The sequence below is a fragment of the Ascaphus truei genome, chromosome 15 (genome assembly GCF_040206685.1).
Source record: "Ascaphus truei isolate aAscTru1 chromosome 15, aAscTru1.hap1, whole genome shotgun sequence".
Classification (NCBI taxonomy): Eukaryota; Metazoa; Chordata; class Amphibia; order Anura; family Ascaphidae; genus Ascaphus; species Ascaphus truei.
The window spans coordinates 684,377-704,859 of record NC_134497.1 but is presented as its reverse complement, the minus strand read 5'-3'; positions in this window follow the sequence as shown (position 1 = coordinate 704,859).

The window sequence follows — 20,483 nt, the reverse complement described above, 5'->3', positions numbered from 1 at the left end:
TGTGCCAGGCACCCAGCACAGAAAGCCCTGCTCATACACCCTTATACTATGTGACAGACACCAGCACAGAAAGCCCTGCTCATACACCCCTTATAATATGTGCCAGGCACCCAGCACAGAAAGCCCTGCTCATACACCCTTATACTATGTGTCAGACACCCAGCACAGAAAGCCCTGCTCATACACCCTTATACTATGTGCCAGGCACCCAGCACAGAAAGCCCTGCTCATACACCCTTATACTATGTGTCAGGCACCCAGCACAGAAAGCCCTGCTCATACACCCCTTATACTATGTGCCAGGCACCCAGCACAGAAAGCCCTGCTCATACACCCTTATACTATGTGCCAGACACCCAGCACAGAAAGCCCTGCTCATACACCCCTTATACTATGTGCCAGGCACCCAGCACAGAAAGCCCTGCTCATACACCCTTATACTATGTGACAGGCACCCAGCACAGAAAGCCCTGCTCATACACCCTTATACTATGTGTCAGGCACCCAGCACAGAAAGCCCTGCTCATACACCCTTATACTATGTGACAGGCACCCAGCACAGAAAGCCCTGCTCATACACCCTTATACTATGTGTCAGGCACCCAGCACAGAAAGCCCTGCTCATACACCCTTATACTATGTGTCAGGCACCCAGCACAGAAAGCCCTGCTCATACATCCCTTATACTATGTGCCAGGCACCCAGCACAGAAAGCCCTGCTCATACACCCTTATACTATGTGTCAGGCACGAAGCACAGAAAGCCCTGCTCATACACCCTTATACTATGTGTCAGACACCCAGCACAGAAAGCCCTGCTCATACACCCTTATACTATGTGTCAGGCACCCAGCACAGAAAGCCCTGCTCATACACCCCTTATACTATGTGCCAGGCACCCAGCACAGAAAGCCCTGCTCATACACCCCTTATACTATGTATCAGGCACCCAGCACAGAAAGCCCTGCTCATACACCCTTATACTATGTGCCAGGCACCCAGCACAGAAAGCCCTGCTCATACACCCTTATACTATGTGCCAGGCACCCAGCACAGAAAGCCCTGCTCATACACCCCTTATACTATGTGACAGGCACCCAGCACAGAAAGCCCTGCTCATACACCCTTATACTATGTGTCAGGCACCCAGCACAGAAAGCCGTGCTCATACACCCTTATACTATGTGCCAGGCACCCAGCACAGAAAGCCCTGCTCATACACCCCTTATACTATGTGCCAGGCACCCAGCACAGAAAGCCCTGCTCATACACCCTTATACTATGTGCCAGGCACCCAGCACAGAAAGCCCTGCTCATACACCCTTATACTATGTGTCAGGCACCCAGCACAGAAAGCCGTGCTCATACACCCTTATACTGTGTGTCAGGCACCCAGCACAGAAAGCACTGCTCATACACCCCTAATACTATGTGCCAGGCACCCAGCACAGAAAGCCCTGCTCATACACCCTTATACTATGTGCCAGGCACCCAGCACAGAAAGCCCTGCTCATACACCCCTTATACTATGTGACAGGCACCCAGCACAGAAAGCCCTGCTCATACACCCTTATACTATGTGTCAGGCACCCAGCACAGAAAGCCGTGCTCATACACCCTTATACTATGTGCCAGGCACCCAGCACAGAAAGCCCTGCTCATACACCCCTTATACTATGTGCCAGGCACCCAGCACAGAAAGCCCTGCTCATACACCCTTATACTATGTGCCAGGCACCCAGCACAGAAAGCCCTGCTCATACACCCTTATACTATGTGCCAGGCACCCAGCACAGAAAGCCCTGCTCATACACCCTTATACTATGTGCCAGGCACCCAGCACAGAAAGCCCTGCTCATACACCCTTATACTATGTGACAGACACCAGCACAGAAAGCCCTGCTCATACACCCCTTATAATATGTGCCAGGCACCCAGCACAGAAAGCCCTGCTCATACACCCTTATACTATGTGTCAGACACCCAGCACAGAAAGCCCTGCTCATACACCCTTATACTATGTGCCAGGCACCCAGCACAGAAAGCCCTGCTCATACACCCTTATACTATGTGTCAGGCACCCAGCACAGAAAGCCCTGCTCATACACCCCTTATACTATGTGCCAGGCACCCAGCACAGAAAGCCCTGCTCATACACCCTTATACTATGTGCCAGACACCCAGCACAGAAAGCCCTGCTCATACACCCCTTATACTATGTGCCAGGCACCCAGCACAGAAAGCCCTGCTCATACACCCTTATACTATGTGACAGGCACCCAGCACAGAAAGCCCTGCTCATACACCCTTATACTATGTGTCAGGCACCCAGCACAGAAAGCCCTGCTCATACACCCTTATACTATGTGACAGGCACCCAGCACAGAAAGCCCTGCTCATACACCCTTATACTATGTGTCAGGCACCCAGCACAGAAAGCCCTGCTCATACACCCTTATACTATGTGTCAGGCACCCAGCACAGAAAGCCCTGCTCATACATCCCTTATACTATGTGCCAGGCACCCAGCACAGAAAGCCCTGCTCATACACCCTTATACTATGTGTCAGGCACGAAGCACAGAAAGCCCTGCTCATACACCCTTATACTATGTGTCAGACACCCAGCACAGAAAGCCCTGCTCATACACCCTTATACTATGTGTCAGGCACCCAGCACAGAAAGCCCTGCTCATACACCCCTTATACTATGTGCCAGGCACCCAGCACAGAAAGCCCTGCTCATACACCCCTTATACTATGTATCAGGCACCCAGCACAGAAAGCCCTGCTCATACACCCTTATACTATGTGCCAGGCACCCAGCACAGAAAGCCCTGCTCATACACCCTTATACTATGTGCCAGGCACCCAGCACAGAAAGCCCTGCTCATACACCCCTTATACTATGTGACAGGCACCCAGCACAGAAAGCCCTGCTCATACACCCTTATACTATGTGTCAGGCACCCAGCACAGAAAGCCGTGCTCATACACCCTTATACTATGTGCCAGGCACCCAGCACAGAAAGCCCTGCTCATACACCCCTTATACTATGTGCCAGGCACCCAGCACAGAAAGCCCTGCTCATACACCCTTATACTATGTGCCAGGCACCCAGCACAGAAAGCCCTGCTCATACACCCTTATACTATGTGTCAGGCACCCAGCACAGAAAGCCGTGCTCATACACCCTTATACTGTGTGTCAGGCACCCAGCACAGAAAGCACTGCTCATACACCCCTAATACTATGTGCCAGGCACCCAGCACAGAAAGCCCTGCTCATACACCCTTATACTATGTGCCAGGCACCCAGCACAGAAAGCCCTGCTCATACACCCCTTATACTATGTGACAGGCACCCAGCACAGAAAGCCCTGCTCATACACCCTTATACTATGTGTCAGGCACCCAGCACAGAAAGCCGTGCTCATACACCCTTATACTATGTGCCAGGCACCCAGCACAGAAAGCCCTGCTCATACACCCCTTATACTATGTGCCAGGCACCCAGCACAGAAAGCCCTGCTCATACACCCTTATACTATGTGCCAGGCACCCAGCACAGAAAGCCCTGCTCATACACCCTTATACTATGTGTCAGGCACCCAGCACAGAAAGCCGTGCTCATACACCCTTATACTGTGTGTCAGGCACCCAGCACAGAAAGCACTGCTCATACACCCCTAATACTATGTGCCAGGCACCCAGCACAGAAAGCCCTGCTCATACACCCTTATACTATGTGCCAGGCACCCAGCACAGAAAGCCCTGCTCATACACCCTTATACTATGTGTCAGGCACCCAGCACAGAAAGCCGTGCTCATACACCCCTTATACTATGTGCCAGGCACCCAGCACAGAAAGCCGTGCTCATACACCCCTTATACTATGTGCCAGGCACCCAGCACAGAAAGCCCTGCTCATACACCCCTTATACTATGTGCCAGGCACCCAGCACAGAAAGGCCTGCTCATACACCCTTATACTATGTGCCAGACACCCAGCACAGAAAGCCGTGCTCATACACCCTTATACTATGTGACAGGCACCCAGCACAGAAAGCCCTGCTCATACACCCCTTATACTATGTGTCAGGCACCCAGCACAGAAAGCCCTGCTCATACACCCTTATACTATGTGCCAGACACCCAGCACAGAAAGCCCTGCTCATACACCCCTTATACTATGTGCCAGGCACCCAGCACAGAAAGCCCTGCTCATACACCCCTTATACTATGTGCCAGACACCCAGCACAGAAAGCCGTGCTCATACACCCTTATACTATGTGCCAGGCACCCAGCACAGAAAGCCCTGCTCATACACCCTTATACTATGTGTCAGACACCCAGCACAGAAAGCCCTGCTCATACACCCTTATACTATGTGACAGGCACCCAGCACAGAAAGCCCTGCTCATACACCCTTATACTATGTGTCAGGCACCCAGCACAGAAAGCCCTGCTCATACACCCTTATACTATGTGACAGACACCAGCACAGAAACCCCTGCTCATACACCCCTTATACTATGTGTCAGGCACCCAGCACAGAAAGCCCTGCTCATACACCCTTATACTATGTGCCAGGCACCCAGCACAGAAAGCCGTGCTCATACACCCCTTATACTATGTGACAGACACCCAGCACAGAAAGCCCTGCTCATACACCCTTATACTATGTGACAGACACCAGCACAGAAAGCCCTGCTCATACACCCTTATACTATGTGTGAGGCACCCAGCACAGAAAGCCCTGCTCATACACCCCTTATACTATGTGCCAGACACCCAGCACAGAAAGCCCTGCTCATACACCCTTATACTATGTGTCAGGCACCCAGCACAGAAAGCCCTGCTCATACACCCCTTATACTATGTGCCAGACACCCAGCACAGAAAGCCCTGCTCATACACCCTTATACTGTGTGTCAGACACCCAGCACAGAAAGCCCTGCTCATACACCCTTATACTATGTGCCAGGCACCGAGCACAGAAAGCCCTGCTCATACACCCTTATACTGTGTGTCAGACACCCAGCACAGAAAGCCCTGCTCATACACCCTTATACTATGTGCCAGGCACCCAGCACAGAAAGCCCTGCTCATACACCCTTATACTGTGTGACAGACACCCAGCACAGAAAGCCCTGCTCATACACCCTTATACTATGTGTCAGGCACCCAGCACAGAAAGCCCTGCTCATACACCCTTATACTATGTGTCAGGCACCCAGCACAGAAAGCCCTGCTCATACACCCTTATACTATGTGTCAGACACCCAGCACAGAAAGCCCTGCTCATACACCCTTTATACTATGTGCCAGGCACCCAGCACAGAAAGCCCTGCACATATACCCTTATACTATGTGCCAGGCACCCAGCACAGAAAGCCCTGCTCATACACCCTTATACTATGTGTCAGGCACCCAGCACAGAAAGCCCTGCTCATACACCCTTATACTATGTGCCAGGCACCCAGCACAGAAAGCCCTGCTCATACACCCTTATACTATGTGCCAGGCACCCAGCACAGAAAGCCCTGCTCATACACCCTTATACTATGTGTCAGGCACCCAGCACAGAAAGCCCTGCTCATACACCCTTATACTATGTGTCAGGCACCCAGCACAGAAAGCCCTGCTCATACACCCTTATACTATGTGCCAGGCACCCAGCACAGAAAGCCCTGCTCATACACCCCTTATACTATGTGTCAGGCACCCAGCACAGAAAGCCCTGCTCATACACCCTTATACTATGTGTCAGACACCCAGCACAGAAAGCCCTGCTCATACACCCTTATACTATGTGTCAGGCACCCAGCACAGAAAGCCCTGCTCATACACCCTTATACTATGTGCCAGGCACCCAGCACAGAAAGCCCTGCTCATACACCCTTATACTATGTGCCAGACACCCAGCACAGAAAGCCCTGCTCATACACCCTTATACTATGTGCCAGACACCCAGCACAGAAAGCCGTGCTCATACACCCTTATACTATGTGCCAGACACCCAGCACAGAAAGCCCTGCTCATACACCCCTTATACTATGTGCCAGGCACCCAGCACAGAAAGCCCTGCTCATACACCCTTATACTATGTGACAGACACCCAGCACAGAAAGCCCTGCTCATACACCCCTTATACTATGCGCCAGGCACCCAGCACAGAAAGCCCTGCTCATACACCCCTTATACTATGTGCCAGGCACCCAGCACAGAAAGCCCTGCTCATACACCCTTATACTATGTGCCAGGCACCCAGCACAGAAAGCCCTGCTCATACACCCTTATACTATGTGACAGACACCCAGCACAGAAAGCCCTGCTCATACACCCCTTATACTATGTGCCAGACACCCAGCACAGAAAGCCCTGCTCATACACCCCTTATACTATGTGCCAGACACCCAGCACAGAAAGCCCTGCTCATACACCCCTTATACTATGTGCCAGGCACCCAGCACAGAAAGCCCTGCTCATACACCCTTATACTATGTGCCAGACACCCAGCACAGAAAGCCCTGCTCATACACCCTTATACTATGTGTCAGACACCCAGCACAGAAAGCCCTGCTCATACACCCTTATACTATGTGCCAGGCACCCAGCACAGAAAGCCCTGCTCATACACCCTTACACTATGTGACAGGCGCCCAGCACAGAAAGCCCTGCTCATACACCCTTATACTATGTGTGAGGCACCCAGTACAGAAAGCCCTGCTCATACACCCTTATACTATGTGACAGGCACCCAGCACAGAAAGCCCTGCTCATACACCCTTATACTATGTGACAGGCACCCAGCACAGAAAGCCCTGCTCATACACCCTTATACTATGTGTCAGGCGCCCAGCACAGAAAGCCCTGCTCATACACCCTTATACTATGTGCCAGACACCCAGCACAGAAAGCCCTGCTCATACACCCTTATACTATGTACCAGACACCCAGCACAGAAAGCCCTGCTCATACACCCCTTATACTATGTGCCAGACACCCAGCACAGAAAGCCCTGCTCATACACCCTTATACTGTGTGTCAGACACCCAGCACAGAAAGCCCTGCTCATACACCCTTATACTATGTGCCAGGCACCGAGCACAGAAAGCCCTGCTCATACACCCTTATACTGTGTGTCAGACACCCAGCACAGAAAGCCCTGCTCATACACCCTTATACTATGTGCCAGGCACCCAGCACAGAAAGCCCTGCTCATACACCCTTATACTGTGTGACAGACACCCAGCACAGAAAGCCCTGCTCATACACCCTTATACTATGTGTCAGGCACCCAGCACAGAAAGCCCTGCTCATACACCCTTATACTATGTGTCAGGCACCCAGCACAGAAAGCCCTGCTCATACACCCTTATACTATGTGTCAGACACCCAGCACAGAAAGCCCTGCTCATACACCCTTTATACTATGTGCCAGGCACCCAGCACAGAAAGCCCTGCACATATACCCTTATACTATGTGCCAGGCACCCAGCACAGAAAGCCCTGCTCATACACCCTTATACTATGTGCCAGGCACCCAGCACAGAAAGCCCTGCTCATACACCCTTATACTATGTGTCAGGCACCCAGCACAGAAAGCCCTGCTCATACACCCCTTATACTATGTGACAGGCACCCAGCACAGAAAGCCCTGCTCATACATCCTTATACTATGTGCCAGGCACCCAGCACAGAAAGCCCTGCTCATACACCCTTATACTATGTGCCAGGCACCCAGCACAGAAAGCCCTGCTCATACACCCTTATACTATGTGCCAGGCACCCAGCACAGAAAGCCCTGCTCATACACCCTTATACTATGTGCCAGGCACCCAGCACAGAAAGCCCTGCTCATACACCCTTATACTATGTGTCAGGCACCCAGCACAGAAAGCCCTGCTCATACACCCCTTATACTATGTGCTAGGCACCCAGCACAGAAAGCCCTGCTCATACACCCTTATACTATGTGCCAGGCACCCAGCACAGAAAGCCCTGCTCAAACACCCCTTATACTATGTGTCAGGCACCCAGCACAGAAAGCCCTGCTCATACACCCTTATACTATGTGCCAGGCACCCAGCACAGAAAGCCCTGCTCATACACCCCTTATACTATGTGTCAGGCACCCAGCACAAAAAGCCCTGCTCATACACCCTTATACTATGTGCCAGACACCCAGCACAGAAAGCCCTGCTCATACACCCTTATACTATGTGTCAGGCACCCAGCACAGAAAGCCCTGCTCATACACCCTTATACTATGTGCTAGGCACCCAGCACAGAAAGCCCTGCTCATACACCCTTATACTATGTGCCAGGCACCCAGCACAGAAAGCCCTGCTCATACACCCTTATACTATGTGCCAGACACCCAGCACAGAAAGCCCTGCTCATACACCCTTATACTATGTGTCAGGCACCCAGCACAGAAAGCCCTGCTCATACACCCCATATACTATGTGCCAGGCACCCAGCACAGAAAGCCCTGATCATACACCCTTATACTATGTGCCAGACACCCAGCACAGAAAGCCCTGCTCATACACCCTTATACTATGTGTCAGGCACCCAGCACAGAAAGCCCTGCTCATACACCCCTTATACTATGTGCCAGGCACCCAGCACAGAAAGCCCTGCTCATACACCCTTATACTATGTGTCAGGCACCCAGCACAGAAAGCCCTGCTCATACACCCTTATACTATGTGCCAGACACCCAGCACAGAAAGCCCTGCTCATACACCCCTTATACTATGTGCCAGGCACCCAGCACAGAAAGCCCTGCTCATACACCCTTATACTATGTGCCAGGCACCCAGCACAGAAAGCCCTGCTCATACACCCTTATACTATGTGTCAGGCACCCAGCACAGAAAGCCCTGCTCATACACCCTTATACTATGTGTCAGGCACCCAGCACAGAAAGCCCTGCTCATACACCCTTATACTATGTGCCAGACACCCAGCACAGAAAGCCCTGCTCATACACCCTTATACTATGTGTCAGGCACCCAGCACCGAAAGCCCTGCTCATACACCCTTATACTATGTGTCAGGCACCCAGCACAGAAAGCCCTGCTCATACACCCTTATACTATGTGTCAGGCACCCAGCACAGAAAGCCCTGCTCATACACCCTTATACTATGTGTCAGGCACCCAGCACAGAAAGCCCTGCTCATACACCCTTATACTATGTGTCAGGCACCCAGCACAGAAAGCCCTGCTCATACACCCTTATACTATGTGTCAGGCACCCAGCACAGAAAGCCCTGCTCATACACCCTTATACTATGTGTCAGGCACCCAGCACAGAAAGCCCTGCTCATACACCCTTATACTATGTGCCAGACACCCAGCACAGAAAGCCCTGCTCATACACCCTTATACTATGTGTCAGGCACCCAGCACAGAAAGCCCTGCTCATACACCCTTATACTATGTGCCAGGCACCCAGCACAGAAAGCCCTGCTCATACATCCTTATACTATGTGTCAGGCACCCAGCACAGAAAGCCCTGCTCATACATCCTTATAAATTGTGCCAGGCACCCAGCACAGAAAGCCCTGCTCATACACCCCTTATACTATGTGCCAGGCACCCAGCACAGAAAGCCCTGCTCATACACCCTTATACTATGTGTCAGGCACCCAGCACAGAAAGCCCTGCTCATACATCCCTTATACTATGTGTCAGGCACCCAGCACAGAAAGCCCTGCTCATACACCCTTATACTATGTGCCAGGCACCCAGCACAGAAAGCCCTGCTCATACACCCCTTATACTATGTGTCAGGCACCCAGCACAGAAAGCCCTGCTCATACACCCCTTATACTATGTGTCAGGCACCCAGCACAGAAAGCCCTGCTCATACACCCTTATACTATGTGCCAGACACCCAGCACAGAAAGCCCTGCTCATACACCCTTATACTATGTGCCAGGCACCCAGCACAGAAAGCCCTGCTCATACACCCTTATACTATGTGTCAGGCACCCAGCACAGAAAGCCCTGCTCATACACCCTTATACTATGTGCCAGACACCCAGCACAGAAAGCCCTGCTCATACACCCTTATACTATGTGTCAGGCACCCAGCACAGAAAGCCCTGCTCATACACCCTTATACTATGTGTCAGGCACCCAGCACAGAAAGCCCTGCTCATACACCCTTATACTATGTGTCAGGCACCCAGCACAGAAAGCCCTGCTCATACACCCTTATACTATGTGCCAGACACCCAGCACAGAAAGCCCTGCTCATACACCCTTATACTATGTGTCAGGCACCCAGCACAGAAAGCCCTGCTCATACACCCTTATACTATGTGCCAGACACCCAGCACAGAAAGCCCTGCTCATACACCCTTATACTATGTGTCAGACACCCAGCACAGAAAGCCCTGCTCATACACCCTTATACTATGTGCCAGGCACCCAGCACAGAAAGTCCTGCTCATACACCCTTATACTATGTGCCAGGCACCCAGCACAGAAAGCCCTGCTCATACACCCTTATACTATGTGCCAGGCACCCAGCACAGAAAGCCTTGCTCATACACCCTTATACTATGTGTCAGGCACCCAGCACAGAAAGCCTTGCTCATACACCCTTATACTATGTGCCAGGCACCCAGCACAGAAAGCCCTGCTCATTCACCCTTATACTATGTGCCAGACACCCAGCACAGAAAGCCCTGCTCATACACCCCTTATACTATGTGACAGACACCAGCACAGAAAGCCCTGCTCATACACCCTTATACTATGTGCCAGGCACCCAGCACAGAAAGCCCTGCTCATACACCCCTTATACTATGTGTCAGGCACCAAGCACAGAAAGCCCTGCTCATACACCCTTATACTATGTGTCAGGCACCCAGCACAGAAAGCCCTGCTCATACACCCTTATACTATGTGACAGACACCTAGCACAGAAAGCCCTGCTCATACACCCTTATACTATGTGTCAGGCACCCAGCACAGAAAGCCCTGCTCATACACCCTTATACTATGTGCCAGGCACCCAGCACAGAAAGCCCTGCTCATATACCCTTATACTATGTGTCAGGCACCCAGCACAGAAAGCCCTGCTCATACACCCTTATACTATGTGTCAGGCACCCAGCACAGAAAGCCCTGCTCATACACCCTTATACTGTGTGCCAGACACCCAGCACAGAAAGCCCTGCTCATACACCCCTTATACTATGTGTCAGGCACCCAGCACAGAAAGCCCTGCTCATACACCCTTATACTATGTGCCAGACACCAGCACAGAAAGCCCTGCTCATACACCCTTATACTATGTGTGAGGCACCCAGCACAGAAAGCCCTGCTCATACACCCTTATACTATGTGCCAGACACCAGCACAGAAAGCCCTGCTCATACACCCTTATACTATGTGTCAGGCACCCAGCACAGAAAGCCGTGCTCATACACCCTTATACTATGTGCCAGACACCCAGCACAGAAAGCCCTGCTCATACACCCTTATACTATGTGTGAGGCACCCAGCACAGAAAGCCGTGCTCATACACCCTTATACTATGTGCCAGGCACCCAGCACAGAAAGCCGTGCTCATACACCCTTATACTATGTGCCAGACACCAGCACAGAAAGCCCTGCTCATACACCCTTATACTATGTGTGAGGCACCCAGCACAGAAAGCCGTGCTCATACACCCTTATACTATGTGCCAGGCACCCAGCACAGAAAGCCCTGCTCATACACCCTTATACTATGTGCCAGGCACCCAGCACATAAAGCCCTGCTCATACACCTCTTATACTATGTGTCAGGCACCCAGCACAGAAAGCCCTGCTCATACACCCTTATACTATGTGCCAGGCACCCAGCACAGAAAGCCCTGCTCATACACCCCTTATACTATGTGCCAGGCACCCAGCACAGAAAGCCCTGCTCATACACCCTTATACTATGTGCCAGGCACCCAGCACAGAAAGCCCTGCTCATACACCCTTATACTATGTGCCAGGCACCCAGCACAGAAAGCCCTGCTCATACACCCTTATACTATGTGTCAGGCACCCAGCACAGAAAGCCCTGCTCATACACCCTTATACTATGTGTCAGGCACCCAGCACAGAAAGCCGTGCTCATACACCCTTACACTATGTGCCAGGCACCCAGCACAGAAAGCCCTGCTCATACACCCTTATACTATGTGTCAGGCACCCAGCACAGAAAGCCCTGCGCATACACCCCTTATACTATGTGTGAGGCACCCAGCACAGAAAGCCCTGCTAATACACCCTTATACTATGTGTCAGGCACCCAGCACAGAAAGCCCTGCTCATACACCCTTATACTATGTGTGAGGCACCCAGCACAGAAAGCCCTGCTCATACACCCTTATACTGTGTGACAGGCACCCAGCACAGAGAGCCCTGCTCATACACCCTTATACTATGTGTCAGGCACCCAGCACAGAAAGCCCTGCTCATACACCCTTATACTATGTGTCAGGCACCCAGCACAGAAAGCCGTGCTCATACACCCTTATACTATGTGTCAGGCACCCAGCACAGAAAGCCCTGCTCATACACCCTTATACTATGTGCCAGGCACCCAGCACAGAAAGCCCTGCTCATACACCCTTATACTATGTGACAGACACCCAGCACAGAAAGCCCTGCTCATACACCCTTATACTATGTGCCAGGCACCCAGCACAGAAAGCCCTGCTCATACACCTTTATACTATGTGTCAGGCACCCAGCACAAAAAACCCTGCTCATACACCCTTATACTATGTGCCAGGCACCCAGCACAGAAAGCCCTGCTCATACACCCTTATACTATGTGTCAGGCACCCAGCACAGAAAGCCCTGCTCATACACCCTTATACTATGTGCCAGACACCCAGCACAGAAAGCCCTGCTCATACACCCCTTATACTATGTGCCAGGCACCCAGCACAGAAAGCCCTGCTCATACACCCTTATACTATGTGCCAGGCACCCAGCACAGAAAGCCCTGCTCATACACCCTTATACTATGTGTCAGGCACCCAGCACAGAAAGCCCTGCTCATACACCCTTATACTATGTGTCAGGCACCCAGCACAGAAAGCCCTGCTCATACACCCTTATACTATGTGCCAGACACCCAGCACAGAAAGCCCTGCTCATACACCCTTATACTATGTGTCAGGCACCCAGCACAGAAAGCCCTGCTCATACACCCTTATACTATGTGTCAGGCACCCAGCACAGAAAGCCCTGCTCATACACCCTTATACTATGTGTCAGGCACCCAGCACAGAAAGCCCTGCTCATACACCCTTATACTATGTGTCAGGCACCCAGCACAGAAAGCCCTGCTCATACACCCTTATACTATGTGTCAGGCACCCAGCACAGAAAGCCCTGCTCATACACCCTTATACTATGTGTCAGGCACCCAGCACAGAAAGCCCTGCTCATACACCCTTATACTATGTGTCAGGCACCCAGCACAGAAAGCCCTGCTCATACACCCTTATACTATGTGCCAGACACCCAGCACAGAAAGCCCTGCTCATACACCCTTATACTATGTGTCAGGCACCCAGCACAGAAAGCCCTGCTCATACACCCTTATACTATGTGCCAGGCACCCAGCACAGAAAGCCCTGCTCATACATCCTTATACTATGTGTCAGGCACCCAGCACAGAAAGCCCTGCTCATACATCCTTATAAATTGTGCCAGGCACCCAGCACAGAAAGCCCTGCTCATACACCCCTTATACTATGTGCCAGGCACCCAGCACAGAAAGCCCTGCTCATACACCCTTATACTATGTGTCAGGCACCCAGCACAGAAAGCCCTGCTCATACACCCTTATACTATGTGCCAGACACCCAGCACAGAAAGCCCTGCTCATACACCCCTTATACTATGTGCCAGGCACCCAGCACAGAAAGCCCTGCTCATACACCCTTATACTATGTGCCAGGCACCCAGCACAGAAAGCCCTGCTCATACACCCTTATACTATGTGTCAGGCACCCAGCACAGAAAGCCCTGCTCATACACCCTTATACTATGTGTCAGGCACCCAGCACAGAAAGCCCTGCTCATACACCCTTATACTATGTGCCAGACACCCAGCACAGAAAGCCCTGCTCATACACCCTTATACTATGTGTCAGGCACCCAGCACAGAAAGCCCTGCTCATACACCCTTATACTATGTGTCAGGCACCCAGCACAGAAAGCCCTGCTCATACACCCTTATACTATGTGTCAGGCACCCAGCACAGAAAGCCCTGCTCATACACCCTTATACTATGTGTCAGGCACCCAGCACAGAAAGCCCTGCTCATACACCCTTATACTATGTGTCAGGCACCCAGCACAGAAAGCCCTGCTCATACACCCTTATACTATGTGTCAGGCACCCAGCACAGAAAGCCCTGCTCATACACCCTTATACTATGTGTCAGGCACCCAGCACAGAAAGCCCTGCTCATACACCCTTATACTATGTGCCAGACACCCAGCACAGAAAGCCCTGCTCATACACCCTTATACTATGTGTCAGGCACCCAGCACAGAAAGCCCTGCTCATACACCCTTATACTATGTGCCAGGCACCCAGCACAGAAAGCCCTGCTCATACATCCTTATACTATGTGTCAGGCACCCAGCACAGAAAGCCCTGCTCATACATCCTTATAAATTGTGCCAGGCACCCAGCACAGAAAGCCCTGCTCATACACCCCTTATACTATGTGCCAGGCACCCAGCACAGAAAGCCCTGCTCATACACCCTTATACTATGTGTCAGGCACCCAGCACAGAAAGCCCTGCTCATACATCCCTTATACTATGTGTCAGGCACCCAGCACAGAAAGCCCTGCTCATACACCCTTATACTATGTGCCAGGCACCCAGCACAGAAAGCCCTGCTCATACACCCCTTATACTATGTGTCAGGCACCCAGCACAGAAAGCCCTGCTCATACACCCCTTATACTATGTGTCAGGCACCCAGCACAGAAAGCCCTGCTCATACACCCTTATACTATGTGCCAGACACCCAGCACAGAAAGCCCTGCTCATACACCCTTATACTATGTGCCAGGCACCCAGCACAGAAAGCCCTGCTCATACACCCTTATACTATGTGTCAGGCACCCAGCACAGAAAGCCCTGCTCATACACCCTTATACTATGTGCCAGACACCCAGCACAGAAAGCCCTGCTCATACACCCTTATACTATGTGTCAGGCACCCAGCACAGAAAGCCCTGCTCATACACCCTTATACTATGTGTCAGGCACCCAGCACAGAAAGCCCTGCTCATACACCCTTATACTATGTGTCAGGCACCCAGCACAGAAAGCCCTGCTCATACACCCTTATACTATGTGCCAGACACCCAGCACAGAAAGCCCTGCTCATACACCCTTATACTATGTGTCAGGCACCCAGCACAGAAAGCCCTGCTCATACACCCTTATACTATGTGCCAGACACCCAGCACAGAAAGCCCTGCTCATACACCCTTATACTATGTGTCAGACACCCAGCACAGAAAGCCCTGCTCATACACCCTTATACTATGTGCCAGGCACCCAGCACAGAAAGTCCTGCTCATACACCCTTATACTATGTGCCAGGCACCCAGCACAGAAAGCCCTGCTCATACACCCTTATACTATGTGCCAGGCACCCAGCACAGAAAGCCTTGCTCATACACCCTTATACTATGTGTCAGGCACCCAGCACAGAAAGCCTTGCTCATACACCCTTATACTATGTGCCAGGCACCCAGCACAGAAAGCCCTGCTCATTCACCCTTATACTATGTGCCAGACACCCAGCACAGAAAGCCCTGCTCATACACCCCTTATACTATGTGACAGACACCAGCACAGAAAGCCCTGCTCATACACCCTTATACTATGTGCCAGGCACCCAGCACAGAAAGCCCTGCTCATACACCCCTTATACTATGTGTCAGGCACCAAGCACAGAAAGCCCTGCTCATACACCCTTATACTATGTGTCAGGCACCCAGCACAGAAAGCCCTGCTCATACACCCTTATACTATGTGACAGACACCTAGCACAGAAAGCCCTGCTCATACACCCTTATACTATGTGTCAGGCACCCAGCACAGAAAGCCCTGCTCATACACCCTTATACTATGTGCCAGGCACCCAGCACAGAAAGCCCTGCTCATACACCCTTATACTATGTGTCAGGCACCCAGCACAGAAAGCCCTGCTCATACACCCTTATACTATGTGTCAGGCACCCAGCACAGAAAGCCCTGCTCATACACCCTTATACTGTGTGCCAGACACCCAGCACAGAAAGCCCTGCTCATACACCCCTTATACTATGTGTCAGGCACCCAGCACAGAAAGCCCTGCTCATACACCCTTATACTATGTGCCAGACACCAGCACAGAAAGCCCTGCTCATACACCCTTATACTATGTGTGAGGCACCCAGCACAGAAAGCCCTGCTCATACACCCTTATACTATGTGCCAGACACCAGCACAGAAAGCCCTGCTCATACACCCTTATACTATGTGTCAGGCACCCAGCACAGAAAGCCGTGCTCATACACCCTTATACTATGTGCCAGACACCCAGCACAGAAAGCCCTGCTCATACACCCTTATACTATGTGTGAGGCACCCAGCACAGAAAGCCGTGCTCATACACCCTTATACTATGTGCCAGGCACCCAGCACAGAAAGCCGTGCTCATACACCCTTATACTATGTGCCAGACACCAGCACAGAAAGCCCTGCTCATACACCCTTATACTATGTGTGAGGCACCCAGCACAGAAAGCCGTGCTCATACACCCTTATACTATGTGCCAGGCACCCAGCACAGAAAGCCCTGCTCATACACCCTTATACTATGTGCCAGGCACCCAGCACAGAAAGCCCTGCTCATACACCTCTTATACTATGTGTCAGGCACCCAGCACAGAAAGCCCTGCTCATACACCCTTATACTATGTGCCAGGCACCCAGCACAGAAAGCCCTGCTCATACACCCCTTATACTATGTGCCAGGCACCCAGCACAGAAAGCCCTGCTCATACACCCTTATACTATGTGCCAGGCACCCAGCACAGAAAGCCCTGCTCATACACCCTTATACTATGTGCCAGGCACCCAGCACAGAAAGCCCTGCTCATACACCCTTATACTATGTGTCAGGCACCCAGCACAGAAAGCCCTGCTCATACACCCTTATACTATGTGTCAGGCACCCAGCACAGAAAGCCGTGCTCATACACCCTTACACTATGTGCCAGGCACCCAGCACAGAAAGCCCTGCTCATACACCCTTATACTATGTGTCAGGCACCCAGCACAGAAAGCCCTGCGCATACACCCCTTATACTATGTGTGAGGCACCCAGCACAGAAAGCCCTGCTAATACACCCTTATACTATGTGTCAGGCACCCAGCACAGAAAGCCCTGCTCATACACCCTTATACTATGTGTGAGGCACCCAGCACAGAAAGCCCTGCTCATACACCCTTATACTATGTGTCAGGCACCCAGCACAGAAAGCCCTGCTCATACACCCTTATACTATGTGTCAGGCACCCAGCACAGAAAGCCCTGCTCATACACCCTTATACTGTGTGCCAGGCACCCAGCACAGAAAGCCCAGCTCATACACCCCTTATACTGTGTGACAGGCACCCAGCACAGAGAGCCCTGCTCATACACCCTTATACTATGTGTCAGGCACCCAGCACAGAAAGCCCTGCTCATACACCCTTATACTATGTGTCAGGCACCCAGCACAGAAAGCCGTGCTCATACACCCTTATACTATGTGTCAGGCACCCAGCACAGAAAGCCCTGCTCATACACCCTTATACTATGTGCCAGGCACCCAGCACAGAAAGCCCTGCTCATACACCCTTATACTATGTGACAGACACCCAGCACAGAAAGCCCTGCTCATACACCCTTATACTATGTGCCAGGCACCCAGCACAGAAAGCCCTGCTCATACACCCTTATACTATGTGTCAGGCACCCAGCACAGAAAGCCCTGCTCATACACCCTTATACTATGTATGAGGCACCCAGCACAGAAAGCCCTGCTCATACACCCTTATACTATGTGCCAGGCACCCAGCACAGAAAGCCCTGCTCATACACCCTTATACTATGTGTCAGGCACCCAGCACAGAAAGCCCTGCTCATACACCCTTATACTATGTGCCAGGCACCCAGCACAGAAAGCCCTGCTCATACACCCCTTATACTATGTGACAGGCACCCAGCACAGAGAGCCCTGCTCATACACCCTTATACTATGTGCCAGGCACCCAGCACAGAAAGCCCTGCTCATACACCCTTATACTATGTGTCAGGCACCCAGCACAGAAAGCCCTGCTCATACACCCTTATACTATGTGTGAGGCACCCAGCACAGAAAGCCCTGCTCATACACCCTTATACTATGTGTCAGACACCCAGCACAGAAAGCCCTGCTCATACACCCTTATACTATGTGTCAGGCACCCAGCACAGAAAGCCCTGCTCATACACCCTTATACTATGTGTCAGATACCCAGCACAGAAAGCCCTGCTCATACACCCCTTATACTATGTGTCAGGCACCCAGCACAGAAAGCTCTGCTCATACACCCCTTATACTATGTGTCAGGCACCCAGCACAGAAAACCCTGCTCATACACCCTTATACTATGTGCCAGGCACCCAGCACAGAAAGCCCTGCTCATACACCCTTATACTATGTGACAGACACCCAGCACAGAAAGCCCTGCTCATACACCCTTATACTATGTGCCAGGCACCCAGCACAGAAAGCCCTGCTCATACACCCCTTATACTATGTGCCAGGCACCCAGCACAGAAAGCCCTGCTCATACACCCTTATACTATGTGCCAGGCACCCAGCACAGAAAGCCCTGCTCATACACCCCTTATACTGTGTGCCAGGCACCCAGCACAGAAAGCCCTGCTCATACACCCTTATACTATGTGTGAGGCACCCAGCACAGAAAGCCCTGCTCATACACCCTTATACTATGTGTCAGGCACCCAGCACAGAAAGCCCTGCTCATACACCCTTATACTATGTGTCAGGCACCCAGCACAGAAAGCCCTGCTCATACACCCCTTATACTATGTGTCAGGCACCAAGCACAGAAAGCCCTGCTCATACACCCCTTATACTATGTGCCAGGCACCCAGCACAGAAAGCCCTGCTCATACACCCTTATACTATGTGCCAGGCACCCAGCACAGAAAGCCCTGCTCATACACCCCTTATACTATGTGCCAGGCACCCAGCACAGAAAGCCCTGCTCATACACCCCTTATACTATGTGCCAGGCACCCAGCACAGAAAGCCCTGCTCATACACCCTTATACTATGTGTCAGGCACCCAGCACAGAAAGCCCTGCTCATACACCCCTTATACTATGTGCCAGGCACCCAGCACAGAAAGCCCTGCTCATACACCCCTTATACTATGTGCCATGCACCCAGCACAGAAAGCCCTGCTCATACACCCTTATACTATGTGACAGGCACCCAGCACAGAAAGCCCTGCTCATACACCCTTATACTATGTGCCAGGCACCCAGCACAGAAAGCCCTGCTCATACACCCTTATACTATGTGTCAGGCACCCAGCACAGAAAGCCCTGCTCATACACCCTTATACTATGTGCCAGGCACCCAGCACAGAAAGCCCTGCTCATACACCCTTATATTATGTGCCAGGCACCCAGCACAGAAAGCCCTGCTCATACACCCCTTATACTATGTGTCAGGCACCCAGCACAGAAAGCCCTGCTCATACACCCCTTATACTATGTGTCAGGCACCCAGCACAGAAAGCCCTGCTCATACACCCTTATACTATGTGACAGACACCCAGCACAGAAAGCCCTGCTCATACACCCTTATACTATGTGCCAGGCACCCAGCACAGAAAGCCCTGCTCATACACCCCTTATACTATGTGTCAGGCACCCAGCACAGAAATTTGTTCGAAAAATACCCGGGCGCTATCTCTATGTGGCGTTAATATGATGTAATACAGCCTGAGAGCGGTATTCTTGTGATGTCCTCCTGTGACTCGGAACCCCAGCAGGATCCTCGTTGGCAATAGAATAGAAGAAAAGATGGGGGAGCACAGTTATAGGAAACGGGCTGTTAATAATATGTCTTATTAGGCTGGTGATCGATGTAGTGAGTAACACCTCTACTGAGGTGACAGTCTGTGGAGCAGACTCCATCTGCAGGGGGCATACATACATTGATGTGTGTATGTAGGTGGAGAAAAAAAAAAGACTAAATAACTTAGTTATTTGCTTTCTTTGTTTGGGCCACAGGTATGATGGCCGCTGCTTGTTCCGTTAATCACCCACTGTCGGAGACTTGATACATTGCAGCATCAGTGGGAGCAGGAAAAACCTGGAGGG